Source organism: Hyposmocoma kahamanoa, unplaced genomic scaffold (assembly GCF_003589595.1).
Source record: "Hyposmocoma kahamanoa isolate Upper Pololo Valley unplaced genomic scaffold, ASM358959v1 182, whole genome shotgun sequence".
Taxonomy (NCBI): Eukaryota; Metazoa; Arthropoda; class Insecta; order Lepidoptera; family Cosmopterigidae; genus Hyposmocoma; species Hyposmocoma kahamanoa.
The window spans coordinates 6,450,882-6,464,077 of NW_020653713.1; positions in this window are offsets into that span (position 1 = coordinate 6,450,882).

A 13,196-nucleotide genomic window follows, 5' to 3' on the forward strand; every position below is an offset into this window, starting at 1 on the left:
CCAAGCTTCTCATTGGTTAAACTAATCACATCACAAACGTTGAGAAGGTTCACGATATGTCAATATTACGAGGAAGACACGCCTTAGGTTTTTTGAATCATCTTCCTGGTGAAATAGATGTTTTTGAGATTGGCCACTATTGTAAAAAGCTATCGATTGTATCTTACGGTGCGTTCAAATTAGCCGCTGTTAGACGCAGCGCTGCAGCAGGGCGCGGCGGCCAATCGACTGGATAAAAAAGCATGGGAAAATTTATATCTAAAATTTATTGCCAATTTTGAAACTGAAGCTACAACTGAAAAAAACATAGCAGGTAAGTCATTTTTAATAACTGTATGTGAAGTGTGTGCTCCAAGAACTAGGTAAAGGTAATGTTTCTTCGTCAGAATCCATCGCGTAACTGCGCTGAAAGATAAAACATCACTAAAATATTTGATCCGTCGCGGTGCTGTCACGCGGCTGCAGCGCTTCTAACAGCGGCTAATTTGAACGCGCCTGTAGGTTTGCTTCTGAGGTTCTACTGCCGCCGTTCTCCGTCGTAGTACTCGACCAAATTACAAGACGCATGATGCGAATACAGCTTCATTCTTGACATTGTCTTTTGAGACCCCTAGTCCCGTAGGTCATCCATAGTGGAAAAACGGCCGCAACTACCGATTTCGTGCTGCGAGGTAGAACCCTGGTCGTATTGTGGTATGTTGTATCGTGTACCTAACGCTCTTCATAGAGGTATGATGTGAAACATTTTTTATCTAAGTACATAAATAATTAATTTATTAAAAGATTGCTTTGCCATTTTTCTGCATCTGAAACAAATTGTATACTGTGTCTAAATTGTTAGGTACATAGATTAATAGAGTGCTGCTAGTTTTCCGTGTATTGTGCGACATGTTCTCGTTTGTCTAGTTAGTTATGCGTATACGCCGTAATGTATGGGAGTGCGGAAGGCACTCGAACTTAGTGATGGGATTACGTCGATAACTAGGTAAATTGGCACTTACCAATTTTGGTGTAAGGAGAATAAATGTGCTTAATGACACAGTACATACTTATATAATAATAATGTGACAGAGAACCATACCAATTACCAGGGGGCTACCATAACCTTAAGTTTAAAGTAAGCTTATTATCATATTACTCATATTCGTACCATGACGAACCTGTCAGCCAAATAATGTATTATTCTGTGGTATTATTGCAAAAGTGATTGAAAGAATCAATGATTTCCCAATATTGTCTATTCCTTACTAAAAATAGGAAAGAGATAACGCTATGTGACCTATATAATGACATCTCTTTCCTTTATGATGTTTCGAATCGTCTTATCGTAGTATAATGTTTAAGTACTTAATGTTATTTGCATTCAGAGAATTTTGACTGTTAAGAAAAGAATATAATAATAAAATTTATTAAAATTACGTTGTTTTTAATAATTACTCCGCCTTTTCGTGAAGAAAAATAAATAAAACAAGCTGAGTCTTGATAGTCACGTGTTGTGAATTCGGAATTATAGTTTAGTGTCAACTATTAGTTTCGCCAAGGAGCATATAGATGGCAGTGTCATAATTTTACGAAATAAACATCGCGTATTTTTATTTAACGAAATATTATTTAGTTTGTGCTATTAAATAAAAAATAAACAAAATATTGAAGAGGTGTATGTAAATAAATAAGTTCAACTTAACTTTTAATCATTACAAAATATATTAATATTGTTTCCATTGCATCCGTGTAACTATTTTGAGGGTCGTATTCCAGAACTCTACTCAATGAGCTCTACTCAATGAATCTACGACCCTAGAGGTCGTATTCTAGAACTCTACTCAATGCTCAAGTCAGGATTTGAGTATGGTTTAAAGCACTCGAAATCATACTCAAGTCCCTGCCATTAGGGTCGTATTTCCAATGCTTGTGTTTCCAGTGCAATCCTGACTTGAGCATTGAGTAGAGTTCTGGAATACGACCCTAGGACTGCTAAATTTGACATAAGAGCAATATTACTTTACGAAACTTCCGGTCCACAAATTTATTTAACGTGAAGTAAAGGGTAAAGTAAAGAAAAAAAAACCCCTTATCGGGTTGTATTATGTTGAATTACAGATAGACTGTTATTCGCTTATTATGGTCGATACATGATTTACATTGATTGTATTAAGATTAAACTTAAAAAGAATTTAAAAAATTAGACAATTTGATTTAGTAGTATCCGCTATCGCGGTCAAGTAGGGAGTCACCGGCGAAAGAAATAAAATCAGAATGCGAAGGAAAATGGAACAACTCAAAATTTTACATTTAAATATGAGTAGAAGAAGAAAAACGATACGATACAAATGGCGGTACAAAAAGGTGGGATGACGGTGTAAGGAGGTCACACCGTCACAAGGTGCTGGTGAAATGCTGAGGCTTAAGTTGACTAATTCCACGTGCCTCCAATTTCACCAGCACCCTGACCATTCAAAACCGAAACACAGTAATGCTCACATTACTGCTTGACGGCAGAAATAGGCAAGGTGGTAGTACTTCCTGGACGAACTCTTTCACAAGGAGCTCTACTGTTACATTTTTAAGGTACCTTCAGGAATGGAGAAAATGATTAGTACCTAATGAAGATAAATGTTAATTGCAAATTGTAAATACTCCGACTGAGTGGACGGCAGAGTGGTAAGTTGTAGACGCCAAGATTTGCCTTCAATTGTTGCGCTGCGTCTATTGTAAAGTTCCTTAAAATTTTTTTTTAACTCACTGAGATTGGGAATTGCTAATTCCTGGACGGATTTGGACCTACATTTGTAATATACGTTTATTTTTATTACTATTTACTTTTATCATCGAGTACATAACGAGAATAAAATGAAAACAAAACTGTATCGTGGTAATTCAAATCGGTTTATGCAATGAAGTGCAATCGAAGCAAAAAAAAAATTTACCATTAATAGGTCAGGTAAATATTCTACGAATTCGATAAAAATCTTTGTGGACGCCCATCGCTAGCCTCATTATTTTTTGTGTGAGAGTCTGCAACGGCGGCGCTGCCGCTGCGTGCGCGCATCGCGCAGAAAAACGCGCATTGTTGGTGTGGGAACTAGAGATTTGCCACCTGTCGCCTGCGCCGCTTCCAAACTATTATCATAACACGGCTAGAATATTAAGCACATTTGACGAAGAGCATTTTAAGTCAAGAAAAATCTTGCCATTTTTGACGGTTAACCTGTTTTGTAGTTTAGAAAAGGTGGGTGGTATATATTCAATTTCGCGGTTAAAAAGAATGTTCGCATCTTTTATACTTGCCTCGATATAGTATCATTAAATAATTTACATTTACAACATATTTCTTTTTGTCCTATAATTAAAACAGCGAACTTCTCACTCAACAGTTAAAGATGTTCCTTAATAGATATTTCATACGACGATCCTATAGATTTTTCTTTGCAGTCTAGTATACATTTATTTAACAAACCCTATCTACAAACCTAACTAGAGACTATAGATATTACAAAGGACACGGAAGCAATAATCCAAAATACTTCAGATACTGCACTCCCAATGAAACAATAAAGCAAAAAAATCCCAATATCCGAACACGAGCAGGCGAGGGTGTGGGAATTACGGCCAGATGCGCTCGCGCGGCACCGGAACTCCGGCATGTGGCGGAATCTGAATATCCCGAGATGAAACTGAACGAGATTTAATAGGATGGCCATTTTTAAGATAATGCTGTGTAGTTGGTTGATAAATTACTGTATAACGTTATTCAATATTTTAAATACGCATAGAGGCAGATTTATAATTTTTTTTTTTTGTTGAATTTGCTTGAGTATAATCGACTCACATTAGTAATTTTATTTTACTATTAATTTGGACACTTTGAGCAGTTCTTTTCATAGGCTTTATAGAGTTGAATTTAAATAATGTTTGACGTGCTCCTGTACGTGTTTTTCACTATATTTAAGATTATTTGCAAAATACTACCATTATAAACAACATCTTTTGTTCCATGACTTTTCACAAAACATTTACCAGAAACAAACTTTAAAGTTTTTGTTGTACTATCTGTTACTTTCTAGATCTGTATTTGGTAGTAAGGTTGTAGGTAAGTTCAAATGTGCTGCGTTTTGCACCCTACCGTACAGAGTTATCACTGTTTAGAGCGATCTATTAAAATATTTTTATTTTTGTACGAAAGTTTAATCTGATGAATTATAAAAAGTTATGGAACAAAAGTCTTCGTTTATGATGACGTTAGAAATACAACCCTGGAAGGTTGTTATTATTTTACATATAAGCCTGTATATAGTGTGAGCCGGCACAGCTTAACTATGTAGATTAAGGTGAGAGAAGAGCATGTAAAGGAAATATATGTTAACTGCACGAAAGTAACCAATATAATGTCAATAAAATATAATCAACGATTAAAAATTATAAAAGGGAGAGTGTGTACACTATTACATTATCCCCCTAGAATAGACGTAATTTAATATTGGTGAAAATCATCGTTTTTTGTTTGATTTAGAATGTAATATTGTTATGGAAACAATTCATTTAAACTGTATTGTAAATTACGTTCATTTGTATTGTAAACAATACACTGACAACTATTACAACTTACAACAGTCAACAATTAATACCCTTGGTGTAATAAAGTCACATTCGCATAATAATAATGGCGAAACCCGGTGGTGCTTAGCACCGCTGACGGCGAATCCATATGGAAAGAGAAGCAGCTCCATGAGAGGTTCTTCTAGGTATTCCACGAGTCCTTTGTGGACCATAAAGCCGTCCTGCATTGCTGCGTTTCGGGGACCTTTTTGGGGGAACCGAAGGTTTCGTCTGTGCAATACAGGATCAGGTTACCAAGACGCGGAACTATCGGAGATATATTCAAAGATGTCGCTTTAATAATTGTAATTTGGGATATTTTGAATAGGATACCTGAAGGCACAGATACGAACTCCATATTCTGCGATACCAGTTATTCTAGCGACAAACATGGAGAAGAGTGGATAGGCGATTATTGCCATATAAGTAGTAAAGTACGCATTACTGCGTTCCGGTTTTGAAGGGTAAGGGAAAATACAGGCACATGAGACAAATCAACTTATGTCTCGGGGAGACATAAGTTGATATGATCCCGCGCACAACTTGTTGTCCCGTCACTTGATATCATTAAAAAAATCACGTATGTGATTTTTGTCGTTAGGATTTTAATTAGTACGAATTAATACGACCCTCGGGTGCCATATAACTGTTACTTGATCTCGAGTTGCAAAATATGATTTTTTTAACACATGTAAAGGTGGGGTGGGTTCTCGACCGTGGGATGACGTCACGCAGCTCCGACAAGTCAAAATTTCAAGAAAGTTGGTAGAAAAACTGTCTATTATCGTCAATAACAATTTCACCCTGTATGACGAAATTACATTTCCATCCTATATCCGGAAAGTATGGGCAGTTGTTCCCAAGGAGGGACTCAACCCCGGGACACCGTTTCAAGATGACGTATGAGCGTACTTACGTTAATTTCTGAAGGTCCGGGCTAGGGATGCGACATTACGATTCGATTTTTTTGAAGATCGATTCAAGTGTATACCTACGCGATTTTTTGTATCGATTCATTTCAATGCGATTTTTAAACAAATCGATTTGTCATTAAGGCGTATTCACAATTTATACAAAACAATATCTTTCTCTAACCCTACTGAAACATAAGGCCAGGCCTATTTTATATTGCTCTGCAAGAAAAGTAGTTTGGCAAAATCTAGGTACAATAGGTACGTCTACGACATTTGGCAGTTGTTGCTATTTCTGTCATTCTAAATGAAAGTCGTAACCGACAGAGGCCGAAAGGGCTGTCTCAATTATAATTTGTTTATCAAAATTAATTTTGAAACGATTTTTCTAAGATCGATTTTCGAGCATATTATATGATTCAGAAGCATACACTCCATTACGACCCAAAAAATCGATTCAAAGCAAAAAATCGTGCATCTCTAGTCTGGGCAGCAGTTCACAAGAAGGGAATCAACTCCTGGCAAACCGTTTTGGGCTCTTAGTATTCTTTACATAAACAATTTAACATAATTGTGTTAAAGTACTTTCATTTAAACATTCACGATTTTCTCATATTTAATTTGAATTTGGGACTTAATCATGTATGACGTTTCAGACGCCGTTATTACGTACGTAATTAAAAAATGTTTTATACATGATTAAGTCCCAAATTAAAACTAAATAATGTGTTAAAGTAGTCACCATTCGAGGGAAAATCTTAACACCGCGATTCAGAATTAACACCAATTGGGTCAATGCCATCTTGCGGATTTTTAGTGAACTTAAAAGTAAAAATTCTTGCTTAGGGCCGTCTAATACATAAATTAGCTCTGTTACAGTTTCCCCTCTGGGGAGACCTCAAGGACTGAACTTTTCCAGATTTTCTTGAGATGTACTCGACAGAGACGTGGTAGCCCTGTATGATGGAATTACAGGTCTACCCTAAAAGCAGAAGGTCTGGGCAGTTGCTTCCAAGAAGGAACTTGACCCCTGGATACCGTTCCGAGATGACGATTTTCACACTATATGATGGGCAATAAAGTTTCACCCTATATGAGCGTACTTCGATATCAGAAGGTCCAGGCAGCAGTTCCCAAGAAGGGACTCGACTCCTAGGCAAACCATTCTGAGATCTTAGTATTCTCCAATTTCTCAACATAAACAAAATTGAGTTAAAGTAGTCATTGTTCTCGAATGGTGGCAACAAAATCTCTTAGCACAGCGATTCAGAATTAACTCTAAACTGGTCAATACCATCTAACGGATTTTTAGTGAACTTAAAAGTAAACATTCACGCTCAGGGCCGCCTAATACATAAATTAGGTTTGTAACATACAAATTTATTTTTTATTATCCTGTGGTTACTTTATTTATTCAACTGATTGAAGATATACATTATAACGTATATGACTTCTTCGACGAGTATTTTTGAATGAAACCAATAAAATAAAATAAGGGGCCACATTACAACCTTTTCCTGATTGATATAATGTGGCTTTTTTACCAAAAGCACGCTTATTACGCTTCACAGTGGTATAAACCAGCCATATTTTTTAAACAATTTACTGCTGTTTATTTTTTTCAAAGACGCCTTTGTATTCTTATGTTGTTGCTGTACTTAAAATGTAATTTATTTTGTTTGCAATTTTTCTATTACATTAATGTTTCCGCTATTCAATTTGAATGTAGGTAACTTATAATTTATGGGAACGCGCATAACACCAAGTTAACAAAACTAAACCACAGAAAATTGACACGTTGACCGACATGGATAAAGTAGGGTAATGCTTTAAGCAGCGGAGATGGGACTGGGTGCCAAATAGACTCATTTGTTATTTTGGACACATGATTACTGGAAAATTGCGAGGTAGGAGTATGTGCGTTGCTGTAGTTGGTATGATCATTAGACAAGTATATAATTTTTGTTATTGTGAAACTATGTAGTTATCTTAATTCCGATGTCACAGGCCAGCACATAAAGCTACACATTGACGTATCTTGTTCCGTTGCAATGGAGGCGATTTTCGAACAAAAATGTGTAGTCTGATATGCCGTTGTCCGTACTTATGTACGTAAGAACAAGAACTCGGTACCTATCTTAATAACATGTGTAGGAATTAAGAAATAACTAGGTAAAATGATGATTATATACCAAAGCGCCGCCATCTTTCTTATTTTTCTTTTTTCACAGTTTACATTTACGTACGCATTTTTTTTTTATGATACCAAGTAACTGGACGAACAAGAAGTGTGGTAAGTGATACACATGTCCATAGCAGTTGGAGTACCACTCAGAGCTTTAAATCATAGAGATCTGAAGAGCACTGCCATTGCGCCCATCACTTGTAACGAAGATAATATTCAAATTGATTATTACCAAGTTGATTAATTTGTACCTGTCTAATAAATTAATGAAATGAAATAAATTGTAAATAATTATAATACATTTTTATTGTTAACGATAATTAATCGTCGGATTCTTCTCCATATGAACGAGAATCATCACTTGAATCCTCATTAATATGAATTATTAATTCTTGAGCACACAAATTGTCAAAAGCAGCATCACGATCCCAATCAGACAATATCTTCTTTTTTGAACTCGCTCACATTCACGATTTAAACTTCTTCATAAATGAAATCGATTGTTATAAAAAAATCGAATCGGAAGCGCATTAGGATATCACTAATTGATTAGAACTCGAGCTTTCAAAAGTTAATAATTGTTTGGACGGAGTATAATACTGGTGTAACAGCGAAGGTATAAACTCTCACCATTATCTTACAAACACCGAACAATCATTAGAACCTTCTAAGAACAAATCACGTTGACCATTCATTGTGTCGTTGTTGGTGGTAACGTAAACAAAAACACCTGTTACAATGGCTGTGGCTCAGTTTACGTAGCTGGAATACTGTGGGAGCGGGCTCTGATTCGACTCCCAGGCTGTAACATTAGTATTATTGCCAAATCATGGGCAGTTATACTTTTAATTATTCGAGATAAGAACTTAACGAGATAAGTTGTTTACGTTATGAGTGGTATACAATACAGCGCATATAGAGAATCTCTATATACGTATGATTAAATTCAAATTTTCACATTCATTTGTAGTTCTACGAAAGGTTGAGTGGAAGAGATCATTTGCTATGCAAGAAACTTATTAGAGGGTTCCAGGGTTTGAGAATTCGAGAAACGACTTCCGTGGTGGAGTGGTTTTCGCACAGGTTTTCATGGTATCGCCATCTCTGAGGCGCGGGATCGATCCCCGGCCGAGTCAATGGAGAAAACTAACTTTTCTATATTGTCTGGGGTCTGGGTGTCTGTGGTACGGTCGTTGTTTCCGATGTCCATAAGACAAGTGCTTATTACGTCATGTTTAACAATTTTTAAATATCGTAATGAATTAAAGCTTTACGTAGTCAAATAACAGCCGAAAAGCAGATAGACGATTTTTTAAGAAAAATGTTCACATCTTACGTGTGTTGCAACAATATGCACTATAGACAAAAATTGTCTTAGTAATATAATTACTTAAACAATCAAACCAAACATAATCGATTTTGACTTCCTCTATCAATTTTCTTTTTACCATTATTTTGCCAAAATGTATCGTCAACCCATGATAATATATCCTTTTCTTCTTAGTGTATCAATGGACAATAAAGCTTGCTATCGCCGTGAAAGGATTTTTGTTTTTTTTTATAATACCAAGTGATGGGACAAGCAAGTCGTGAACCTGCTGGTAAGCGACACGTCTGTCTATAACAGTTGCAGTGCCACTCAGAGCTATAACACAAAGATCAGAGGGCCACTGCGCCCGTCACCCTGAGACATAAGTTCACAACGGGACTTGTCAAGACGTTTTCCTAGGGCGAAGAAAGGAGATGCACAACCCTTCAAAAACGTGTATGGCGGACCAGCACGACGTACCATTCCATTCCTGTACTGGTGTCCTGGGTTGAAACCACGCAACATTAAATGTACCAAAACCAGTTTGTGCAAACAACTGCGCTCTGATAGGTTCCGTCCGAACACACTCCATGAGTAAATGAATCCATCTTCAGGAATTCCACACACATTTAAGTAGCAGTAGACCTCATTGTGAAAGATTTCGTCCAGGGAAGTACTGTCACCTACCCATTTGTTATTATTAGCTAAGAACAGTAAGTCTATAGTTATATGTATTTGAAACATACATACTATTAATATTGTAAGCACAAACAGATTTGTTTAATGTAACGTGTCCACTCATAAATCTTGTACCAGATACCTTTTTCCCGGGATCTCATGTTAACTTATGTCTCAGGGTAACGGGCGCAGTAGCAGTGTCCCTCAGATCTTTGTGAGTGGCACTGCAACTGTTCTGGATAGGCGCGTCGTTTACCAGCAAGCGCACGTCTTGTTCGTCCTGTTGGTATCATAAAAAAAGACAATTCCTTGAGAAGTTCTTTCAATAACACGTGTTAACCTTATGTTGTTAGGAATTTTCAAAGAGGTCGCAGGTCACTAACAGCAATGACGACTATCCACAGTATTCTAAACTGCAGTCACCCTGACACAAGCTGACAAGCTCGCGACGAACGTAGTGGCAGTGCCTCTCAGATCCTTGCGATTGACTGATGATCTGAACTTCAAGTGGCACTACAATTATTATGTAATGGCATGTCGGTTGATATTGTAAACATAAAAAAAAACGTTTTTGGATCAGTTGCAACATCGCCAGGTTTCACGTCGGTTTGTACAATAGTGTTCACATTTTGTACACTTTTTGAAGGTTCGCTCTATATCATTAGATTTAACAAACTTCCTCCATAGTTCAGTACTTAAGAAGACAAGGCAAATTGAAAGTATTTATAAATCCTTTTTAATACAGTTGTTCAAAACGTGGTATTTTTCGCACTACAAATCGTGCGGAAAGATGGATTTCTCGCACTAGTGCTTTTTACTTTTCCAGTTTTTTTTTAATTTACTGTTGTTTTAAGTCTTAAACATAGAACTAAAGAGATTGTATATTTATTTCATATTTATGTGCTATGTGACGTAAGTCATTCGTCATTACTATACTATATCTATGGAGAGACCCATTGGCTTACAAAGAGAGACCGCATTTTTACACCTATGAAGTAAATGCTCCTTAGTAGCGATTATGTAGAAAATAAAGTAATATAAAATAGTAATTTTAATGTGGCTGAATACTGGCAACAGTTGCCTTATTGAAAAAAGGTCGGCCAAAAAAAGGACTAGTTTTTTTCATCATTTACATTCCCGCCTTTTTCATTAACTTTTTTGCGATTTGATTTTGTTATTGACAAAATGAGTTTTTTTTTAAATACTGTTTTATTTACTTTCGATGTAGGTTTTTCGCAAATGTATTAAAAAACGTTGTTTGATACACATGCGGATTTGTCATTTTCACTTGTCTCGAGTCTTGACCCTCGCCTCTGGCTCGGGCCAAGAAGCCTCGAGACTCGTGAATAATGACTAACTTTCCGCACTTGTATCAAAAATAACTATTTAACCATTAAACCTTGTGGGCTCATTCAGATTGAAGGTGCGGGCGCGGCGGCGGTTGCGAGCGCGCGGGTCTTGGCGTGTTCCCTTTCACATTGCCGAAACGGCTACGAGCGGGTAGAACCACACGTCGAAATCGCAAACAGATGCTAGACGCTAGACCAAGCACTGTGAAAGGTACGGCCGGACCGAGCCAATAGATGCAACCGCGCGGTGCGCGCGCGCCCGCGTCCGCGCCCGCGTCCGCGCCCGCCTCGATGCAGACGCCAGCGGGCGGCGCGCGCGGCCATTGTGAACGCAACGAGCGTACACTACATTCGATTTACATGCACCCGCGCCCGCACCCGCTCCCGCCGCCACTCTGAATAAGGCCTGTGATTTACGAGTGTCAAAATAAAAACAAAAGTTATGCCGTTACGACAAAACGGGTTCTTAACCAGCGCCATAGAAGGCACTACCCTCACCGCCCCCGCTTCACCGACCTTCGGCCACGTGCCCTTAAGGCCTTGTGCTTTAATTATTTATTATTTATATAATACATTTACATATTGCGACATTGAAAGTAATACTTGATTTGTAAAGTAACTTTTGCCCGCAACTTTGCTTGTCTTTTAACAAATAATTTAATAAACAAAATTTCGATTGTGAAGAGCCGACATTTAACAAAAGAGTGCTATTCATTGTCTAATTTCTTTCTTTTTTGTTTATTTCTTAAAAGTGAATATCTTCTTTTGGAGAAAAAAAGCGGTCCTCTTAAAAACTGATCATATAATGATAATGGTAAGTTTTAGTAGTAATTTTTAATTTTGGTCATTAATCGCGGAAAGAAAAGAACTGTATTGTATTTGATAGTTTAACATAGTTCATTCAAATAGTGCTTGCTGGTGTATATTTGGTCGCGGGTAAATCTTTACGCGGTCACAGATAGTGAAAGCGAAGTGGCAATATAAAACTCAAAATTAATATAGTCTACCGACCGCCCTCAAAAGTTTAAATCGAGCGGGCGGTGAGGTTGCAGACCAAAAAGAACTGGGTTAACGGAAAGTGGGTGAAATTCAATAAACCGTAGTCATCCCCCTTTCCAACAAAAAAGAATCATTGAAAACGGTTAACAAATGTCAAATCGTGTAACATACACACAAAAAAACAGTCGAATTGGGAACCCCTCCTTGTTTACAGTCGGTTAAAAAAAGAATCGATACGATATGAAGAAGAAGTCCACCAACAGCCTTTAGTGCCTCACTGCTGATCAAAGATAGAAAAAAATAAAAACAGGTTCGATTTTCTTCGCCACGTGTAAAAGGCAATGTCCTGCAAAATGCTGCAGTGTCAAGAAGACGAACATTGAGAGTCTTTAACAAAAATGAGGTTTATCTCATGCGGACATCCAAATTTTACTTCTTTACTATATGTATGTACATATTTAATCGATTATTAACTGGTAATTAAGGTGCAATCTCTTCAGTTGACATTTAAGTTGAATTATGGAAGTATGGAAAGTAATAAAATAATAATTCTTTGAAAGCAAGGCTGCAGTCAAATTTTGGCAGTGATTTGCGTGAAGTTGTTTTTAGTGGTTTTTTTAAGTACCTGTATATATTTAGTGTTATTTTAGTACCCAGTTCATAGTAGGTATTCGGTAGGTAGTCGCCACAGACCACATAATTTTTTTCTTCCGTGTTAGCATTTACAATTTAATTCCACACAGCACTCCCATCTTACCCATTTCTGCCGCCAAGCAGTAATGTTACAATTACTGGGTTCCTGTTTTGAAGGGTAGGGGTGCTGGTGAAATAAACACAGGCACATGGGACTTGTCAACGGTGACGAGCGGAGTGGCAGTGCCGTTCAGATCTTTGCGATGTAAAGCTCTGAGTGGCACTGCAACTGTTATGGACAGGCGTGTAGCTTACGATCAGGTGCACGACTTGTTCGTCCTTCACTTGATATTATAAAAAAAACCCATGAGACGGTCCGGCATCGATTTCCGGTTAGATCACTTTAGTACGACAACCTCGCTGGCCTAGCGGCTTATACTGTGGACGCTGGATGAGAAGGTGCCCCAGAGTGAATCACGTTGCTCTAAATAATATTCGGAATTTCCTGGTTTGAGACCAGGCTATTGGTGTGGTTA